This window comes from Caretta caretta, chromosome 7 (genome assembly GCF_965140235.1).
Source record: "Caretta caretta isolate rCarCar2 chromosome 7, rCarCar1.hap1, whole genome shotgun sequence".
NCBI classification, from domain to species: domain Eukaryota; kingdom Metazoa; phylum Chordata; order Testudines; family Cheloniidae; genus Caretta; species Caretta caretta.
In genome coordinates, this window is record NC_134212.1 from 31,918,902 (window position 1) to 31,939,713 (window position 20,812).

General features: G+C 45.1%; 1 protein-coding gene across 2 annotated transcripts in view; it reads left to right on the forward strand.

The window, feature by feature from the left end:
• Nucleotides 1-190: 190 nt before the first annotated feature.
• Nucleotides 191-20,812, forward strand: part of CHRM1 (cholinergic receptor muscarinic 1) — a 55,418-nt gene continuing 34,796 nt past the window's right edge. Inside the window, exon 1 of one of the 2 annotated variants that reach the window (XM_048857983.2) lies at nt 191-3,351. The gene's annotated coding sequence lies outside the window, so the exon portion shown is untranslated. Of the gene's footprint in view, nt 3,352-9,866; nt 10,223-20,812 lie in introns of those variants that run through there. The other variant, XM_075130418.1, reaches the window with a different exon arrangement.

A 20,812-nucleotide genomic window follows, 5' to 3' on the forward strand; every position in this document is an offset into this window, starting at 1 on the left:
CAATAAATTGGTTCCCAACCCAAAGCTCATAAACAGCTGTATTTTATGGAAAACTCACCCTATAAAATCTAATGGCTGTGGATGGAATGTGTTTCATTCAGCTCCCATTGTAGAGAGGCCCATGGCCGTTTTCCACATACCTGAATACCGGAGCCCTTGGGTCAGAGGAAATGTTTAAAACAACTTCAATTACCATCACGTCTGTTTCCATGGGGCGTAAACAGAACACTCATGCTGCCTAATAAATGCCGACTCCTGTTAAGGAGGTGGTCTGGGATGACCCATTCATCTCCTACCCACTGTATCCCCACCTCTCCAATGGAGGACTCCCATCATGGCTCTGTATCTGCTGCAGGGTTCATTCTTTTAGCCCTAAAATGATCTTCAATACAGATCCCATCCCGGATGGGACAGAAAGTTTGGACCATATCCTTGGCTGGTGTAAATGGGCATAGCTTCACTGACTTCATACCAGCTCCATGACTTCCCTTTATACCAACTGGGCAGCTGGCCCTTTACTCCAAAGAAGCTTTGCCCAATTTACACCAGCTGGGAATCTGGCCCTACTGTTGCCAATGGAGTGACACTGATTTACACCAACTGAGGATATGCTCCACTGATTCCAGTGGAGCTATGGCTGATTTACATCAGCTGGGGATGTGGCCCCATTGACTCCAATGGAGCTACAGGTCTAGTCCTGACTCAGTGAGGTTGAATGATTAGCAGAGTGTGGGAGTGGAAGTCAGGACTTCTAGGACATATTCCCAGCCCTGAGAAGCAAATAGATTAGAGCACAGTTGAGAATGGGAATCAAGACTCCTGGATACTATTTCTGGTTATGGGAAGGGAGTGGGATCTAATGGATTAGACAGGGGAGTTCTAGGAGTCAGGATTCCTGGATTCTATTGTCAACTCTGGGATACGGGGGTCTAGTGGTTAGAGCAGATGGGGCAAGGAATCAGGACTTCTAGGTCTATTCCTGACTCTAGCTCTGGCCTCTGTGTAGTCTAAGGTTTCAGAGTAGCAGCCGTGTTAGTCTGTATCCGCAAAAAGAAAAGGAGTACTTGTGGCACCTTACAGACTAACAAATTTATTTGAGCATAAGCTTTCGTGAGCTACAGCTCATTTTGAGCTGTAGCTCACGAAAGCTTATGCTCAAATAAATTTGAGCTGTAGCTCACGAAAGCTTAAATTAATAAATAATTTAATAAATTTGTTAGTCTCTAAGGTGCCACAAGTACTCCTTTTCTTTTGGTGTAGTCTAAGTGGGTAGAACAAAGGCCATTTGCTCCACTCCTTGGGACAGTATCAGTGTATGATATTGAGCCTGGCCTGGCAAAATAACTCTGTTGTTCTGCATTGTATCAAACCTGGATCCATAGCTCTTGGTTTAATGGGAAAAAAGAGAGAGGATGCATTTGGGGCCCAAGTTCAATAAATTATAAAGCACTCAGGGGACAGTTCATCCACTCTGCTCTCTGGGCGGGATGACCATGTCTTATCCTATATCATTCTGTATATAGATGGTTCCCTATGCTGTGGAATGAAATGAGCTGAGATCATTCCATTTTAAGCACCAGGCAGTTCTATATTAAAACAACACTGAGAGGAAGGAGGATTCCTAACCTGGCCAAACTCACCTATCCCCTGTTATTTCATGAAGCATTTTCATTGGAATATTATTTCAAATTTCAGTGCTTCAAATAAACATTCCAAAGGCCTTTCTGTTTGGATTGCAGAGTTATTCAGGGAGGGACTGTCACCTAATGGTTAGAGTAGGCAGAGCTGGGAGTCAGGATTTCTGGGGTCTTCTTCCAACTTTGGAAAGGGAGTAGGATCTAGTAGTTGGACTGGGGGGCTGAAAGTCTGGATTTTGGGGTTCTACCCCAAGCTTCTAGGAGGGAGAGTGTGGTCTTAGTGTTTATGGCAGGAAAGCCTGGGCCGGGGAATCAAGACGCCTGGGTTCTGTTCCCTGCTCTGGGAGGGAATGTGGTCTAAATAATCAAGCAGGGGACTGCAACTAGGAATCAGACTCCTGTGTTCTACTGCCAGAGGCCAATGTGGTCTAGTAACGCCCTGGGAGCTCTGGAGTTCTGTTCCCAGTTTGGTTAGTGTTTCACTTGCCTTCTCTGGGCCTAAAATTCTCCCCCTATAAAATAGAGCTTTGAAAGCCTTACAAAAAAGGGATTATTATAAAAGTGCTACAAATTATTACACTAATGCTATTTTTTACCTCTAGAACAGACCCCTTGTAAGTATATGAACCAGGTATTTGAAAAAAATAAACACATAATTTACCTGGGCCACAACTAGAGTGCTCTGAGATCTGGTCTATAGGTTATTTGTGTTACAGTAGCGCCTAGATCAGAGCCTCATGATGTGTGCATTATTAACCCTACAGTAGTGCCCAGAAGCCCTAACTGAGATCCGGGGGCTATTATGGTGAATGTGCATTATTATTAGCATTACGGTAGCATCTATAGGCCTCAGTCAAGATTGGGGTCTGATTATGGTGTGTGCATTATTAGTAGTATTACTGTAGTGCTTAGAGAGCCCAGCCCAGATGAGGCCCTCATTATGGTGTGTGCATTATTATTAGCATTAGGGTAGTATGCAAAAGCCCTAACTGAGATCATGGCCCATTATAGTGTGTGCATTATTAGTAGTACTACGGTAGGATGTAGAGGGCTGTGCACTAGAGCAGGGCCGCATTATGGTGTGTGAATTAGTAGTGGTACTACAGTAGTATTGAGAGGCCCCACACGAGACCATTGTACTGGGTGCTGTGCAGCCATTTCCTGCCCCAATCAGTTTACAGTCTGAATAGAGAAGACAAAAGGGGAACCAGAGGCAAATGACTTACACAAGGCCGCACAGCAGATCAGTGTCAGTCAGCAGATGCAGGAACAGAACCCAGGTCCTCCTGACTTGTGCTCTACCCTCCAGCCTACACTGCTGCACAAACAGATAACTGTTCATCACATGGTCCCTTCAACCACAATCACTTGCAAAGATACTAGTGAGGCTAATGCAGTCTATGCTGTATGACTAATCACACTCATACTGGCAACTACATACATAAACCAACTGTCAACTCTAAACAGCCAAGCACATTCTAAGACAGCCGGCAACTCTGAGCATCATATCCAGCAGAGGGAGTGGTGGAGATGCCTTTATTAAGAGTTCGTGAATTTAACCCTCGCAAACTACGCCATAATCACCAAGCACTGGGAGAGATTTGCCAGTTCAAAGCAAGTGCTCAGGACAAGAGCCCAGAAACACAGAGGTAGATCTAAGTTCCCAGTTCTGGTGCTTCTCAGAAGAGTTGAATCGAGTTAGGACGCAACCCACGTAAGTGAGCCTCTATTGCATTTAAATCATTGGGAAGATGCTACATTTTCATTCCTCTTTTGACTTACTGAGTGCAGGAGGAAAGGGCTGTAAAAGGCAATCTTGCAAATGAAGCCACTCAGAGAGATGGAGGACCAGGGCGTGCTGATGCTTGAGTGCGGGAGAAAAATTAGCTCATGTGGGAGGTCTTGGAGGCAGAAAAGATGGGGCAATTTTATTTTTGTGGATAACTTTCCAGGACAAGCAATATCTGGAGAAAAGCAGCCTGCCATGGGATGGTTCAGCAGCTGATTCTTGCCCTGTCAGTGCTGTGGTTACGTTCTGACTTTAGGGTCAGATCCTCTGATGGTGGAAATCAGCATCGCTCCATTAATTTTGATGGAGTTAAGCCTATTTGTACCAGAGCTGAGGACCTAGCCCTTGCTTTCTTCAGTGAAAGATGCAGGGAATAAGAACGCAATTCATCAGGCAGCGGTTTGATCGCAAGGCAAAAATGTGCTTAAGACTGGATGAGAAATTTATGCGACATCTCGCATTTAAAGTCTAAGCCTCTTTCTAACACATAGCAGTAAATGAGCAGGAAACGGCATGTGTGAGACAAAATGCATGTTACTAGCACCTGGATCTGTATATGATAACATCATTAATTATTATTGCTGTGCAGAGAAGTGTCATCTGAATAGACAGATAGGTGTTGGAGCTCCTGGTTCTGGGAGTTGAGTCAGATCTAATGGTTAGAGGAGGGGGCTGGGAGTCAGGACTCCTGGATTCAATTCCCAACTCTGGGTGGGTAGTGGTCAGAGCTGGGGGAGGGGCGAGCTAGGAGTCAGGCCTCCTTAATTCTGTCCTAGGTTTGGAAGGGAGCATGGTCCAGGTGATCAGAGTGAGGTATCAGGACTTCTGGTTTCAACTCTGGATGGTGTGAGGAAATATATTCTAGTAGTCACAGCAACAGACTGGGAATCAGCACTTCTGGGTTCCTTTCCCAGTTCTGAGAGGGGAGGGGAGTCTAGATTAGAGCCGGGGCTCGGGACTTCTGGGTTCTCCTCCCAGTTACATAGGCATTACATTCATGTACTGTGACAAGGCATTATAAAGCTTGTTAAAAGTTTTACAGTTGAAGAAATAAACCAAAATCTTTAGTCTATTTTAAAGCTCTTCACCTAGGAGTAGATCTAGGTGAATTCATTGCAAGTGGCTTACATCTTTCTTCCAATGTTTGCAGATGACAAATACATAGAACCCAGTGCCCAAGTAGAGTTTAAAGAGCAAACTTTACAGCTAATTGCAAGAGTCTGTTTTCCCCATTTCTCTCAGGCAGTAACATTAACCACCTGTCATCAGTTACACCCACACTCATTTTTCTCTTTCCCTCTGCTTGTTTTTTAAATATATGAGTGAGTGTAACTTGTGTTTCATAAAATGTTGTTATTTATAATTACTGTAATTTATAGAGTCCTCAGCTGAGATTCCCCACTCTGCCAAATCCTACATGGACTCCAACCAAGATCGGACTCCAGTTGTGCCAGGCGCTACACAGACCCTGACTGAAATCAGGGTCCCCAATTGTGCTAGGCACTACACAGACCCCAACCGATATCAGGGGCCCCCTGTGCCAGACACAGGGGATAACATACAGTAAGAGTCCATCTCTGCCCTAAAGATCTTACCATCTCATAAAGAAAGATAGTCAAAGGGTGGAAGGGGAAACGGAGGCAGAGAGAGCAGAAGGGGCTTGCCTAAAGTCACGCAGCAGCTTAGCAACAGAGCTAGGATTAAAACCCAGCTCCTCTGATACCCAGTCCAGTGCCCTATCCACTAGACTACACTGCCTCCATTTCTTGACTGGTCTGGCAAAATTTTGCTCAACACCTAGAATAACATTACTGAAGCCCTGGGAGTTAGTTGGGGTAAGGAAGAGCAAAATTTGGCTCTGGCTCTTTCACATTCTATCAGAAACAACTTCTGAAAAATAGAGCCTATGGCTAGTTACTTAGCACAAGAAAAAAGCAATAGCAACCCAGCCACAAAGGCAGAGAGAGGTAAAATAATTGTAGCATATAATGAACCTAAATCATATGGAAGAAAAAACAAAAGATGATTCTAATAGATCTTACAAGAGCTAATAAATTAACCCCAATGAGACAGGGCGGGGGAGAACGAAGTACGTTAATGCTTTTTAAATGCTAAACATATTTAAAGGCTTTATTCTAAAGTTCAGTTAGGTCAAATCTACAATGCTCGACAGTGAACATCCGTTATTATTGACATCCTTCCTTTGTCTGTCTTATCTCTTCAGAGTTCACTCTTCAAGTATGACACCATCTCAACACAATGGGCCTCCCCCCCTCCACCTGCTCTCAGTTGGGTGGGGTGGGTCTTTAATATACAGATTAATACATTATATTTAAAAAAACAATACTGTCTACTCAAAAACCTACTCCTAATACTTCCAGGTCAAGAAAGACTATAGAAAATAATTTGCCTGTAAAGGACAAGCAGATAAATCCCAAGAGACTGGGATATATTAAGGTGCTATAAAGTCGTCCCTTTTGATGTATTAACCTGTTGCTTGCAAATCTTTTTCACTTATGGAAATGTTTGCTTTGAAAGCCCTAAAATTGCAAGCTCTTGACGAATAATCTTTTAAGGCACTTAGCCAGACAAATCCAGTGTTACAAATATTACTAATGGAAAACGGTCTGAAAACAGCTGTATATAATCCACTGCTGTGAAACAGCAGGATACGACGGCTGGGGCAGGGGGGTGGAGGGATAGGAGAGAAAGCTGCCACTTTTCATAACAGTTTATGAAAGGATCAAATTCGCAGCATTGGGAGGTGGGAAAAGAAAAAACAAAGGAAGGATTTGGGGCTTGAGGGCACCTATCTAAGAGCATGATAGATAGACAAAGGAGAAATAGGGGGATGGATAGACAGATAAGGGGGTCTATGGGAATAGAAAGACAGACAGAGGGATGTGTATGGAGAAAAAGATAAATGAGTGTGTATGTGGACAGAGAGACAGACGAGCAGGTATGGGGATGGACAGCCAGCCAGATGTAGTGTTGAGACTCTCTTTCCTATTACTGACCCTAGAATCCTCCATTCATTTTTATTGGCTTTTATTGTCCCCAGCACGTACTAATATAGGGCTAAATCATTCCCTGTTCAGGGATTAGGACAATTTGCAATCTTTCCAGCCAGCTGCCCATTGGGCAAAGGGGATAAAATGGGGTTTTCGCCCCACCCTGCAAAACTGGATGCCCAGAGAAGCCAAAGGCCACATGCACAGCAACCCCCGGGTTAGGTTTCCTGTGCGAGTGTGGGGCCAGCAAAATTTAAACTGGGCCCTGATTGGGCACAACACTTGTTTAACCTTCTCTCTCTTGAGCAAAGCAGTAAAGTCCCAGAGAGTTCAATGGGATATAAGTACTTTTCTGAACAAGGCTGGGATTACTATGTCAGGGTTCCCTCCCCACTCTGAACTCTGGGGTACAGATGTGGGGACCCGCATGAAAGATCCCCCTAAGCTTATTTCTACCAGCTTAGGTTAAAAACTTCCCCAAAGCACAAATTCTTCCTTGTCCTTGGACGGTATTGCTGCCACCACCAAGTGAGTTAACAAAGATTCAGGAAAAGGACCACTTGGAGTTCCTGTTTCCCCAAAATATCCCCCCAAGTCCCTTCACCCCCTTTCTTGGGGAGGCCTGAGAATAATATACCAACCAAATAGGTAAACAAGGTGAGCACAGACCAGACCCTTGAGTTTTTAGGACACTAAAAACCAATTAGGTTCTTAAAAGCAGAATTTTATTATAAAGAAAAAAGTAAAAGAAGCACCTCTGTAAAGTCAGGATGGAAGGTAATTTTACAGGGTAATAAGATTTAACACAGAGGATTCCCCTCTAGGCAAAACTTCAAAGTTACAAAAAACAGGAATAAGCCTCCCTCTTAGCATAGGGAAAATTCACAAGCTAAAACAAAAGATAATCTAACGCATTTCCTTGCTTTACTTACAAGTTTTATAATCTTAGATGCTTATTTCAGGTAGGGTTTTAGGAGAGGTTTTTTTCCTGCCTGGTCCCTCTCTCTGTCCCAAGCAAGCACAACAAAGAGAACACAAACAAAACCTTCCCCCACAGATTTGAAAGTATCTTCTTCGCTTATTGGTCCTTTTGGTCAGGTGCCAACCAGGTTATTTGAGCTTCTTTACCCCTTAGAGATAAAGGAGGGATTTTATGCTACCCTTAGCTGTACGGTTATGACATGCCCCCCAAATCACAGATGGTGCTGGACAGCCTGCTCCACACTGGCTGTGATTTCTTCCTGGAGCTCTAGGATAAAACAGCGTTAATAAGACACATGCACCGTTAGAGATACTGCTGATTATATACAAACTAACAATATTTCCCACATTTCAAGGACAATTTTAACCAGTTGATTCTGGGAAATTTTCACGGGAGAGTGCATCAGCCACTTTGTTAGAAGCTCCTGAAATGTGTTGTATTTCAAAATCAAAATCTTGTAGAGCTAAACTCCACCAAAGAAGTTTTTTATTATTGTTCTTGACGGTATGAAGCCACTTCAGCGCAGCATGGTCGGTTTGCAGGTGGAAACTCCATCCCCAAACGAATGGGCGTAGCTTTTCCAGAGCATACACAATGGCATAACATTCCTTTTTGGTGATTGACCAGTGGCTTTCCCTCTCAGACAGTTTTTTGCTGAGAAACATGACAGGATGGAATTCTTGATCCAGTCCTTCCTGCAGTAAAACTGCTCCCACACCATGCTCGGACGCATCTGTGGTTACTAGGAAAGGTTTGTCAAAGTCTGGGGCCCTTAGCACAGGGTCAGACATGAGTGTTGCTTTAAGCTGGTTAAAGGACTTCTGACACTCTTCAGTCCACTGAACTGCAGTTGGCTGTTTCTTTTTGGTTAGGTCTGTCAGTGGGGCGGTGATTTGGCTGTAGTGCAGTACAAATCTCCTGTAATATCCGGCCAAGGCTAAGGATTGGACCTGTTTCTTTGACTTTGGAACAGGCCACTTTTGGAAAGCATTCACTTTGGCCTGTAGGGTGTTGATAGTTCCTTGACCCACCTGATGTCCGAGGTGAGTCACTCTATTTAGGCCTATTTGACACTTTTTAGCCTTAACAGTTAGTCCTGCCTCCCTTATGCGCTCGAAGACTTTTTGTAGATGCTCCAGGTGTTCTGCCCAAGAATCAGAACATATGGCCACATCGTCAAAGTAGGCGACTGCAGATTCTCCCAATCCCACAAGGAGACTATCTACAAGTTTCTGGAAGGTGGCGGGTGCATTTTGCAGCCTGAAAGAGAGCACATTACATTCATATAGCCCGACATGGGTGGTAAAGGCTGACCTTTCCTTGGTGGATTCATCTAGCAGTACTTGCCAGTACCCCTTGGTTAAGTCTAAGGTAGAGATGAACTGGGCACATCCCAGTTTCTCCAATAGTTCATCTGTGCATGGCATTGGATAGTTGTCTGGGCAAGTTACAGCATCTAGCTTACGGTAGTCCACGCAAAAGCATATTTCCCCATCTGGTTTGGGAAGCAGAACCACTGGAGATGCCCACGCACTGTTAGAGGGGTGGATTACCTCCCTCTGTATCATGCCCTGGATCTCCCATTCTATAGCAGTTTTGGCTTGAGGAGACACCTGGTACGGTTGGGCTCTAATTGGGTGAGCATTATCTGTGTCAATGGATGGTATGCCCATTCAGTCCATCCAAGGGTGGCTGAGAACATCAGCGCAAAGCCAGTGCACAGCTCCTTGATCTGCTGGCGCTGCATACGTCCAAGGATCATTGAGAGGTTCACCTCTTCCACGTCACTGTCACTTTTTCCTTCGTAGTAGACACCTTCAGGGCACTAAGTGTCATCTCCTCCCTGGGCTGTAAACTGACAAATCTTTAATTCTCTGGAATAAAAGGGCTTTAGAGAATTAACATGGTACACTTTAGGCTTTAGGTTTGAGGTGGGGGATGCTATGAGGTAGTTAACAGCTCCCAGGTGCTCTTGAACCGTAAATGGCCCGTCCCATGACGCTTCCATCTTATGGACCTGGAGCGCCTTCAAGACCATGACCTGGTCCCCTACTTTGAAGGAACGCTCTCTGGCATGTTTATCATACCAGGTCTTTTGCTCTTCCTGAGCATCTTTTAGGTTTTCACTAGCTAGGGCTAAAAAGTCTCAGAGGGTGTTTTGCAGGTTGTTTACAAAGTCCAGAATGTTAGTTCCTGGAGAAGGTGTAAGCCCCTCCTATTTCTGCTTCACCAACTGTAATGGCCCCTTAACCTCGCAGCCACACACAAGTTCAAATGGTGAAAACCCTAAACTGGGATGTGGTACAGCCCTGTAATCAAAGAGCAACTGCTGTAACACTAGGCCCCAATCATTGGAGTGCTCATTTACAAATTTACATATCATGGCCCCCAAAGTCCCATTAAACTTCTCCACCAGGCCATTTATTTGATGGTGATAAGGGATTGCACCAAGTGGTTCACCCCATGAGCTTCCCAAAGGCTTTTCATGGTCCCTGCCAAGAAATTAGTTCCCGAATCCGTAAAGATGTCAGAGAGCCAACCTACCCTGGCAAAAATGTCTGTTAATGTCTGGCACACACTTTTAGCCCTGGTGTTGCTTAGAGCTACTGCTTCTGGCCATCGGGTGGCAAAATCCATGAAAGTCAGTATGTACTGCTTTCCTCTGGGTGTCTTTTTCAGGAAAGGACCCAGAATATCCACAGCTACTCGCTGAAATGGAACCCCAATGATGGGAAGGCTGGAGAGGGGCTTTGACCTGGTCTTGGGGTTTTCCCACTGTTTTGCACACCTCACAACACCGGACGTAAGTAGGAATGTCCTTGCCCGTTCCCTCCCAGTGGAAGGACTTCCCCAAATGGTCTTCCCCAGCATGGCCACTAGGATGATCGTGGGCTAAGCTCAAGAGCTTTACCGGGTACTTAGTTGGAACTACGAACTGTCTCTGAGGATACCAGTCTTCCTGGTGCCCACCAGAAAGAGTTTCCTTGTATAAAAGTCCTCTCTCTACAACAAACCAGGATCGATTAGAATAGCTGAGAGGCGGTGGGTTGCTCCATGCCGCCATCCAAGCTCCCTGGAGGCTTTCATCTGCTTCCTGCTCAGCCTGGAACTGTTCCCTTGATGCTGGAGACATCAGTTCCTCATGGGTTTGTGGACCTGGGCTTGGTCCCTCGGGAAGCGATGCAGGTGATGGGGCTGGTTCTGTTGACTGTGAACCGCTCTTTGCTGGTGCACTATGGGGTATTTCAGGCTTCGGCTGAGCCTCTTGTGTCGGTTTATCTGCTGCTGCCAGGACAGGCTTGGTGGTGCCCTCTGGCGTTGGAGTTGTAGACGGGGTTGCAAGCGCTAGACTCAGTGCTGGCTGCTCTGCCCATTCCGGTTCTGGGACTGGTTCTGGTTGGGTGTCTGTGACTGGATCCACTACGGCTGTTGCAGTCGTTGGCAGGGGATCTGGTTCTACCACCTCAGTTTGGGTCTCTGGTAACACAGACGGGGCCCTGGTGGAAGGCCCAGGAACAGGGACAGGTGTGACAGCTCACTTAGCCTGGTTGCGGGTGACCATTCCCACCCTCTGGGCTAGCTTCACATGGTTGGCCAAGTCTTCCCCCAGCAGCATGGGAATGGGATAATCATCACAGACTGCAAAAGTCCACATTCCTGACCAGCCCTTGTACTGGACAGGCAATTTGGCTGTAGGCAAGTTTAAAGAGTTGGACATGAAGGGTAGAATCGTCACTTGGGCCTCTGGGTTGATGAATTTGGGGTCCACTAAGGATTGGTGGATAGCTGACACCTGTGCTCCAGTGTCCCTCCACGCGATAACCTTCTTCCCGCCTACACTCACAGTTTCCCTTCGCTCTGAGGGTATCTGGGAGGTATCTGGGCCTGGAAACCTTTGGTGTGATTCTGGTATAATGAACCTGTCTGTTGGGGTTCTTGGGGCAGTTGGCCTTTACATGCCCCAGCTCATTACATTTAAAACATCACCCAGCTGACTGGTCCCTGGGGCGAGGTGGGTTGCTGGAGAATGGTGTGGTGGGACGATAAGGTGTTTAGGATTTTCCTCGGGGTTTAGGTGGGGCCTTGCTCTGCCCCCATTGGTAGGGTGTTTTCTCGGGTTGCCCCTTCTGATATCCACTCCAACTGCTAGTAGCTTTCTTCTTTTCCGTCACCTCCACTCATTTGGTTCCGATCTGCCCCGCTTCGATTACAGTTTTGGGCTTCCCATCTAGGATGTACCTTTCTATTTCCTCAGGAATACCCTCTAAGAATTGCTCCATTTGCATGAGGAGAGACAGATCTTCCAGTGATTTAACGCTTGCTCCTAATATCCAGGCATCCCAATTTTTGACGATGTGGTAGGCGTGTCGGGAAAATGCCACATCTGGTTTCCATCTGAGGGCTCTGAACTGCCGATGGGCATGCTCGGGCGTTAGCCTCATTCTAATTCTGGCCTTTTTTTAAAAAAAGTTCGTAGCTGTTCATGTGTTCCTTAGGCATTTCAGCTGCCACCTCTGCTAAGGGTCCACTGAGCTGCGGCCTCAGCTCCACCATATACTGGTCTGTAGCGATGCTGTATCCAAGGCAAGCCCTTTCAAAATTTTCTAAGAAGGCCTCTGTATCATTGCCTACCTCACAGGTGGGGAATTTTTTGGAATGGGGAGCGGTACCTGGAGAAGGATTGTTAGGGTTATCTGGTAGACCCAGCTTAGCCCTTTCCAGATCTAAGCGTTTCAGCTCTAACTCCATATCCAAGCGTTTCGCCTCTGCCTCAAAGCGTTTCGTCTCCACTTCTGTCTCCAAGCGTTTTCCCTGTTTCCTCTCCTCTGTTTCCAACTCCAGGCACTTTAAGGCCATCTGTCTTTCATGTTTTTTCTGTCTCTCAAGCTTCCAATCTAGCTAATTCTAGTTTCTTTTGGACCTCACTTTCCATCATCCTAGCCTTCCTGTGCTAAGCCTAGCCTAGCCTAACCCAAGAGTTAGAAAGAAAGAAAAACCCAGCTTGTGAATTCCCTTGCTGTAACTTAACTCCTCTGCCTCCATGCAAAGAAAAAAAACTCCAGCTGCTCTCAACTTTAAAAAAAAAAAAAAAAACACCTCCCTGGTTTTCAATCAGCCAAAAGAAAAAAATGTTTTTAAAATCCTGAGGTCTGTGTTTCTGGTTCAAAATGATCCCCAGCACCTCCACCATGTCAGGATTCCCTCCCCACTCTGAACTCTGGGGTACAGATGTGGGGACCCGCATGAAAGATCCCCCTAAGCTTATTTCTACCAGCTTAGGTTAAAAACTTCCCCAAAGCACAAATTCTTCCTTGTCCTTGGACGGTATTGCTGCCACCACCAAGTGAGTTAGACAAAGATTCAGGAAAAGGACCAATTGGAGTTCCTGTTGCCCCAAAATAACCCCCCAAGTCCCTTCACCCCCTTTCTTGGGGAGGCCTGAGAATAATATACCAACCAAATAGGTAAACAAGGTGAGCACAGACCAGACCCTTGGGTTTTTAGGACACTAAAAACCAATTAGGTTCTTAAAAGCAGAATTTTATTATAAAGAAAAAAGTAAAAGAAGCACCTCTGTAAAGTCAGGATGGAAGGTAATTTTACAGGGTAATAAGATTTAACACAGAGGATTCCCCTCTAGGCAAAACTTCAAAGTTACAAAAAACAGGAATAAGCCTCCCTCTTAGCATAGGGAAAATTCACAAGCTAAAACAAAAGATAATCTAACGCATTTCCTTGCTTTACTTACAAGTTTTATAATCTTAGATGCTTATTTCAGGTAGGGTTTTAGGAGAGGTTTTTTTCCTGCCTGGTCCCTCTCTCTGTCCCGAGTGAGCACAACAAAGAGAACACAAACAAAACCTTCCCCCACAGATCTGAAAGTATCTTCTTCGCTTATTGGTCCTTTTGGTCAGGTGCCAACCAGGTTATTTGAGCTTCTTAACCCCTTACAGGTAAAGGAGGGATTTTATGCTTCCCTTAGCTGTATGGTTATGACAACTCATATGTTTTGGGGTATGCAGGTGACAAGAGATTTTTTAACTGGGGTGCAGGTGCTGAAGACAAATGCTAATGAGGGTCTCACACCAAAACACCAGACTAAATAGCTTTCCTCTTCATTTTATCATCCTCAAAACCACTATCATTATCCCAGTCTCCACTGTACAAACAGCTGTAAGAAACCACCATTGTAAGCAAGCAGTCTAACTGGTCAGAGGAGAAGTGATTCACCCAGTACATCAATAGCAGAGGCAGGATTAGAACCCAGTTCTAAGTGTCCATCCTGTCTTAATTTAGATATTAGTCAGTAGCTTCCTAGACAAGGTACAACTGCATAATATCTGAGTGCCTTATAATCTTCAATGTATTTAGACTCACAGCACTTCTGTGCAGTAATATTAGCCCCATTTGATAGATGGGGAAACTGAGGCACAGAAAGGCTAAGGCCCAGATGCTCAAAGGTATTTAGGCACCTAACTCAAAAATTTAAATCTATCACTTTTGATGTTCTGGGTCTAGTAAGTTGTCCAGAATCACTACTATCAGAGTAAGGAATCAAAACCACATCTCTGGCAGCCAACACTAACCCCTGGGGCCATCCTTCCTCTGATCCCTTTGCACCCTTAGTGAGCTCTAAGCCCAGCTGGACATGTTTAGTTTTCTGAACCTTTTTCTGTAAGTCAGTCCCTCCAATGATTTAACACCACCACCTAGCTCTTTTCATCTTCAGGTCTTAATGCACTTTCCGAAGGAGGGCAGTAGCATTTTCCCCATTTTACAGATGGAGAAATTGAGGCAAAGGGAGGGAAGTGACTTGCCGAAAGTCAGACCAGTGATAGAGCCAGGAACTGAATCCAGGTCCCCTAAGTCCTACTGTAGTAATGTATGCACAAGGCCACACTGCTCTGTTTCAACACTGTCTATGGCTTTTTCTCTCAGTTCCCTCCAGCATATGACCATCTGTCTGCTACAAAGGTGACTGGAACTCAGTCTTAATGTAAGCAGTATGTGGCTGACATCACTTACATCTCAGTAAAACCTGGACTAATTTAATTGAGTTGAATAGAACCTCTCTCTAGATTTACACCAGTGTAAATAAGATCAGAATCTGACCAAAAGACTCCAGCCAGTTGTGTAGAACATGGGGGGGGGTGTCATTAAAAAACAAAAACAAAAGCGGCAGCTCATTTCCCCATGGAGGGAGAATGGGCTTGTGACTGAGGCACTAGACTATGTCTCAAGAGACAGATTCAATTCCTGGTTCTGCCAGAGACTCCATGTGTGGCACTAGGCAAGTCACTTGATCGCTCCATGCCTTAGTTTCCCTGCTTGTAAAGTGGTTTTGGGTGGAGTGAGGCATTGTGGTCCAGGGTACAGAGCACGGAACTGGGACTGAGGAAACCTGGGTTCTATTCCTTGTTCAGCCATTGGCCTGTTAGGTGACCTTGGGCCCCCTCTGTTCCTCAGTTTCCCCATCTGTAAAATGGGGGTGATGACCATAATGTCCTCCTGCGTAAAGTGCTTTGAGATTCACGGATGACAAGAAGGAGGTATTATTAGGTAATGAAAGTACTTCTACTGAGATTATAAACCCTTTGTGGTGTGAAACCCCCAAGGACCATGTATCTGTGCAGTGCCCAGCACCATGACCCCTAGGGCCATGATCTCAGAGCCCTGTCATGGTATTAACAACAACATCCCTGACTGTAGTATTTATGGCCAAGATCCTCAAAGCAATTTAGGTGCCTAACTCCCATTGAAATCAATGAGTTAGGCACCTAAATACCTTTGAGGCTCGGGACCAAGGCGCCTCAGTGCACAAGGGGGGCAGAAATCACTGGCTATTAGCAGCCGGTGACACTAAACAGGCTGATTTTAAAGAACCACAGCAAATCCTGTGGAAAAGTTTTGACCTTCCCAGCAAGTAAAGGCTTGGCTAATCAGTCAGATTATGTGTCAGCCTAGAACGCTCAGGACTCCTTTGTATTAGGCAAACTCGTCAAGAACAGGGGGCCCTGTCCCCTTTCTGCACTTTAAACCCCTTTTAAAGTGGGCTCTGATGTCCAGCCAAACCCACTGCGACTAACTGGGGTGTGAAGCCCAGTGCACTGGCTGCAAGCACGACCTGAGCAGCGCTCCAGGGAACCTAATCGGCTTGTGCAAAGAGGCTCCTCTTCGTTTGGGAGGAAGTGTGATTCAGGCACTAGCTACACAATCAGAGACCTGGCTTTGCTACTGATCTTGGGCAAATTACCTAGGTGTAGGTTTTCCAGAACAAGGGCCCAGATTTTCAACTTCTATTGTATGACTTGTATGGTTCTCCCAAGAGCTAAGCAACCAGTCTGGTGCCTAAAGGAATCCAATTCTGGCCTTAGTCTCACTGTGCCTCAGTTTACCTCCCTGCAAAATTTGGGCCAGTGACACTGACCCACCTTCCCTGAGATTAAGGGGGCCAGATACTCAGCTGTTATAAATCAGCATTGTTGAAGCCAGGTGAGCTACACCGCTTTACAGCGGCTGTGAGTTCCCAATAAGTGTCACTATTGGTAACAGCCTACAGCTTTGTCTGCACACTAGAGCTGTACCGCTTTCACTCTACCTAGATAGCAAACGTTGTATAAAACTGCAAAGTATGGACAGTTATAGCAAAATAAATATACATCTACAGTAGGAGAGTGTGTGGATAGGACACTAGACTTGAACTGAGGAGACCTGGATTCAGTTCCTGCCTATGCCACTGGCCTGCTAGGGGAACTTAGTTAGGCAAGTCACTTGCCAGGCTCTGTGCCTCAGTTTCCCCATCTGTAAAAAGGAGATAATGATGCTGACCTGCTTTGAGAAGTAGACACCTTTATACCTGTATCATTGTACGCACAGAGGAGGTCTGCTCGGTGGGGCGCCACAGATAGCAGTCAATGAGTGTGCTGCAGCCATAGCGAACGCGCCTGGGTCTGTCAGGCAGTGGATGCTCATGCTGTTAAGAACCAGAGAGTGTAGGTTTGATTCCCTCTGACAGTGACCCACGCAGAAGCGCAGTGTTATAGGTACAATCATTATATGGGTAAGAACTCACTCCCCTACCAGATTTAGTTATATCAATATGACATTTGTGTGTTGACAGGGCCTAGGGGAATTCTTGGCCTCATGACTGTTGGCTATCAAGGAGTTAAACATAAAAACAGTGCCAAGTTGTGTTTTTCTAAAGGAACAACCACCTTAAATCTTGACCTAAAAATATACCCATAATGGCCTCTCATGGGGGCATGAATACGCCAAAGCTGGGATGCTTAATAACTAACAGCCCAGACTAGCCAAGGGAGCTAGAGCTAGAATTTAGCACACTGGGAGGTTGCTAAATTTGGAACTTCTGGCTGCAGCTTTCTGCCCACGTTGCAATCGCATCACTGAGATCAGCAGAAATGAGGGGTTGAGGGCATCAGGCACCTTGCAAGATAGAAGCCAAAGCAAACTACCCTCCACTTAAATCCAGATGATGTCAGCATATAGGTGTGCAAGCTATTGGGGCTGGATAAAACTCCAGCACAGGGCAAGATTCAGATCTCAGCTACTCCAAGCTAAATCTGGAGCAACTCCACTGAATTCAGTGCAGCCACTCCACATTTACACCAACATTAGACCAGAATCTGCCCACAACTCCACTGAATTCAGTGCCATCATTCCAGATTTACACAGACATGAGTCTAGAATCTGGCCTTAACTCGACTGAATACAGTGCAGTCACTCCAGATTTACACCAATGTGAGAACAAAATTTGTTCATGTGTAAACGAATCATCACTTGACTTAGAAACATTAGCAACGGCAATTGTATTTACTGAGGTACTTGTAAAAACTGCAATTAAATTGCAGAAGTATTACACTGGATTATATTATAACAGGCCCCATTTCCCAGAGAGATTAAGTGAATTACCCACTGTCACACAGCCAGTCTCAGGCACAGGCAGGAATTGAACAGAGAACGCTCAGGGGCCTGCGGTAGGGCGTTAACCATTGCACCATCCTTCCTCATAGATAAAGCTTATGTTAGGATGAGAGTGGGTGTGGGGGAGGGGGAGAAATCACATCATACTTAGGAAAGATCAGAAATGTTCCATACCCAGTTTGTACTGCTGCAAAAGTTCACTTTAACGGTGAATCAGGCCTCGTATTCTAGTAATGCTCTCACCAACTGTATACCCAGAGGCAGTATTCTTCCCCCACCCCCATCCCTACTTCAGATTCCTCGGTTTATTAGACTGTTTATATATTACAGCCTTCCCTGACATTCAGTTTGTGCTGCTGGCTCCAGGGCAGGCCCTGATAAGAAGCAGGTGCCATGGATTGCCCATTCAGCTGACCGAGGAGGCACTGAAGTGTGAAAAGCAATAGAAAGAGGGACCCAAGGCTAAGCTATTGAGCTAAGGTACTGGCCGTCAAATAGTCATTGAGCCACAAGGTGAGAGAAATTGACTCTAAAGCTAGGGGATTACGGCACTCCACGAAGATGTGGGAGGCCCAAGTTCAAGTCCCTGCGCCATTGACTATTTAACACAAAGTGGAACAGCTTCACCAGGAGAAATGGAGACTCAGCCCAGTGGTCAGGGCACTCGCCTGGGAGATGGGGTTCAAGTTCTTGCTCCACATCAGGCAGAGCAGGGTTTAGAACCCCAGTCCCACATCCTAGCTGAGTGCTCTAAACCCTGGGTTGAAAGGGGAGGGAAGGCTACTGCTGTCCCTTTTCTCTGAGAAAGGGCTTAGGCTCCTCACTCCAGGAGAGCCTTCACGGCTGTGAATCCCAAGCAGAGCTAGGCACCTCACTCCAGCCCAGATTTGGGCACCTAAATCCCTTTAAGGGGTGGAGCTTTGGGCCTGAAAGTTTAAGCACTGCAACACTCAGCCCAAGTCCCCATTGTGATTGTGAATCCTATCCTCAGTGACTTGCATAAAATGACAGGGAAAGCTGTGCGTAGCAAATCAGGGATGTGAGTGCAGCTCTTCCACGTCCTCGGCTAGCACCCTAACCGCTGGACCGGACCATAATCTCAAGGCACTCTCCAATCTCATGGGGGATGGTATTAACTGGTATTAGTCACAGTAACTCCATTGATTTCAGGTTTCAGAGCAGCAGCCGTGTTAGTCTGTATTCGCAAAAAGAAAAGGAGTATTTGTGGCACCTTAGAGACTAACAAATTTATTTGAGCATAAGCTTTCGTGAGCTACAGCTCACTTCATCAGATGCATTCCATTGATTTCAGTGGATCAGTCTAATGAGTATGGTTGGGTAATTCAGTCCAAGAGAACATGTGCATGGATCATTTTAATGCTGTCTGGAAGCAAATCTCTTCTTAGAGATTAAGCTGCAATTTGAAAGACTGATAATCACATGCACTCCAGTGAGCTACATATTCTGGTTATGAATCATTCGCTGGAGGATCAGCTCTGTAGAAAAGCAGCATGCTTTTCTTCTGAGTCTCATCCTTCCAGCATGAAGGAGGCTCAGAATGTCTTTATTATGCATTTAAATCTCCAGTCCTTTATTTGACTCTTGGCTTAAACAGCATCTTGTGACAATGAGCTCCGCTGGCTAAGTGCAGGTCTACACTACCAGTTAAGACGATCTAACTTATGTCACTCATGCGTGTGAATAAGGACACCCAAACCCCAGCGACACAAGTTTCCTGCTGTTTACACCAGTGCTATGTTAGCGGGAGATGCTTTCCCACCGACATAGCTTACACTTCTCGCCGAGGTGGAACAATTATACTGATGGGAGAGTGCTCTCCTGTCGGCATAGAACGTCTTCGTCAGACATGGGGTAGCACCGTAGTGTAGACTTGCCCTAAGTGTGCATTCTGCAGAACAAGTAACATTAAAAAGAACGTGGGTGAGATATGCAGAGTCATTAATGGGAACTGAATGTCCAAATCTGCTTGGTGGTTTTGAAAATCTCACCTAACGAGTTTTAAATGTTTCCAAGGCATCTAACCCAATGACTGCTTCCATAGCCTCTAATTAATAAGAGCCTCTCTAAATACAGGTTTCGAAGTAGCAGCCGTGTTAGTCTGTATCCACAAAAAGAACAGGAGTACTTGTGGCACTTTAGAGACTAACGAATTTATTAGAGCATAAGCTTTCGTGGGCTACAGCCCACTTCATCGGATGCATAGAATGGAGCATATAGTAAGAAGATATATATATACACACATACAGAGAACGAGGAAGTTGCCATAGAAACTGTGAGAGGCTAATTAGTTAAGATGAGCTATTATCAGCTGGAGAAAAAAAACTTTTGTAGTGATAATCAAGATGGCCCATTAAGACAGTTGACAAGAAGGTGTGAGGATACTTAACATAGGGAAATAGATGCAATATGTGTAATGACCCAGCCACTCCCAGTCTCTATTCAAACCCAAGTTAATGGTATCTAGTATCTAAATACAGCTGGGCAAATAACGGATTATTCTGATTCAATGGCAATTCTGAAAAAAAAAATTGAAAAAAATGCATTGAGACAACATGAAAAATAACATTTTCAAAATTTTCAGAGAATCAAAAAGTTTTTAAAAAATAGCTTCAAGTCAAATGAAACATTTTGATTTCAAGCATTTTTTAATTTTTTTGAAATTTCCTTCCATTTTATTTTTTACAAAACACATTTTGAATCAAAAAATCAAAATGTTTCGACTTTTTCGGAATTTTGTGTTTGTTTTTTTCTGACAAACAATTTGGCAAAACCGACACAAATATGTGGAATGTTTTCCCCTATCTGTAAAGTGAGGCTAACACAAAGGAAGGATAATTTTGTGGTTACAGCATCGGATTGGGACTCTGGAGAGCTGGATTCTAATCCCACCTCTATCACTAACTCCTTGCATGACCTTGGGCAAGGCACTCTAACCACTCTGTGCCTCTGTTTTCTCATGTGTAAAATAGGGATGAAAATCCTGGCTTTCTGTCTATTACAAGCTGGTTGGGGCAAGGACTGCTTCTCACTGTGTGCGTGTAGAGGACTTTGCACAATGCAGCTCCGATCTCAAGGATACTATTGACTTCAGTTGACTCCTTTTTCCACCACAACCAAGGCTAGAAACTAATTTCTTTTTAAATGAAAGCTGAGATTCTCATGTAATCACGTGACTCCAGGTGCAGAGGATTTAACAAAAACACCAAATATCACAAGAATCACCCACACTGTCTAAGATAGTTGTATGGACTGTAGCCTCTGGCACCTCATAACCTTTTTAATGCATTTATCCTCCCAGCACTCCCATGATGCAGAGCAGTGCTATTATTCCCATTGAACAGATGGGAAAGCTGGGGCGGAGAGAGAATAAGTGACTTGGCCAAGGATAGCAGGGAACTGAACTCAGGGTCCCTTCCAGACCCATATCTCT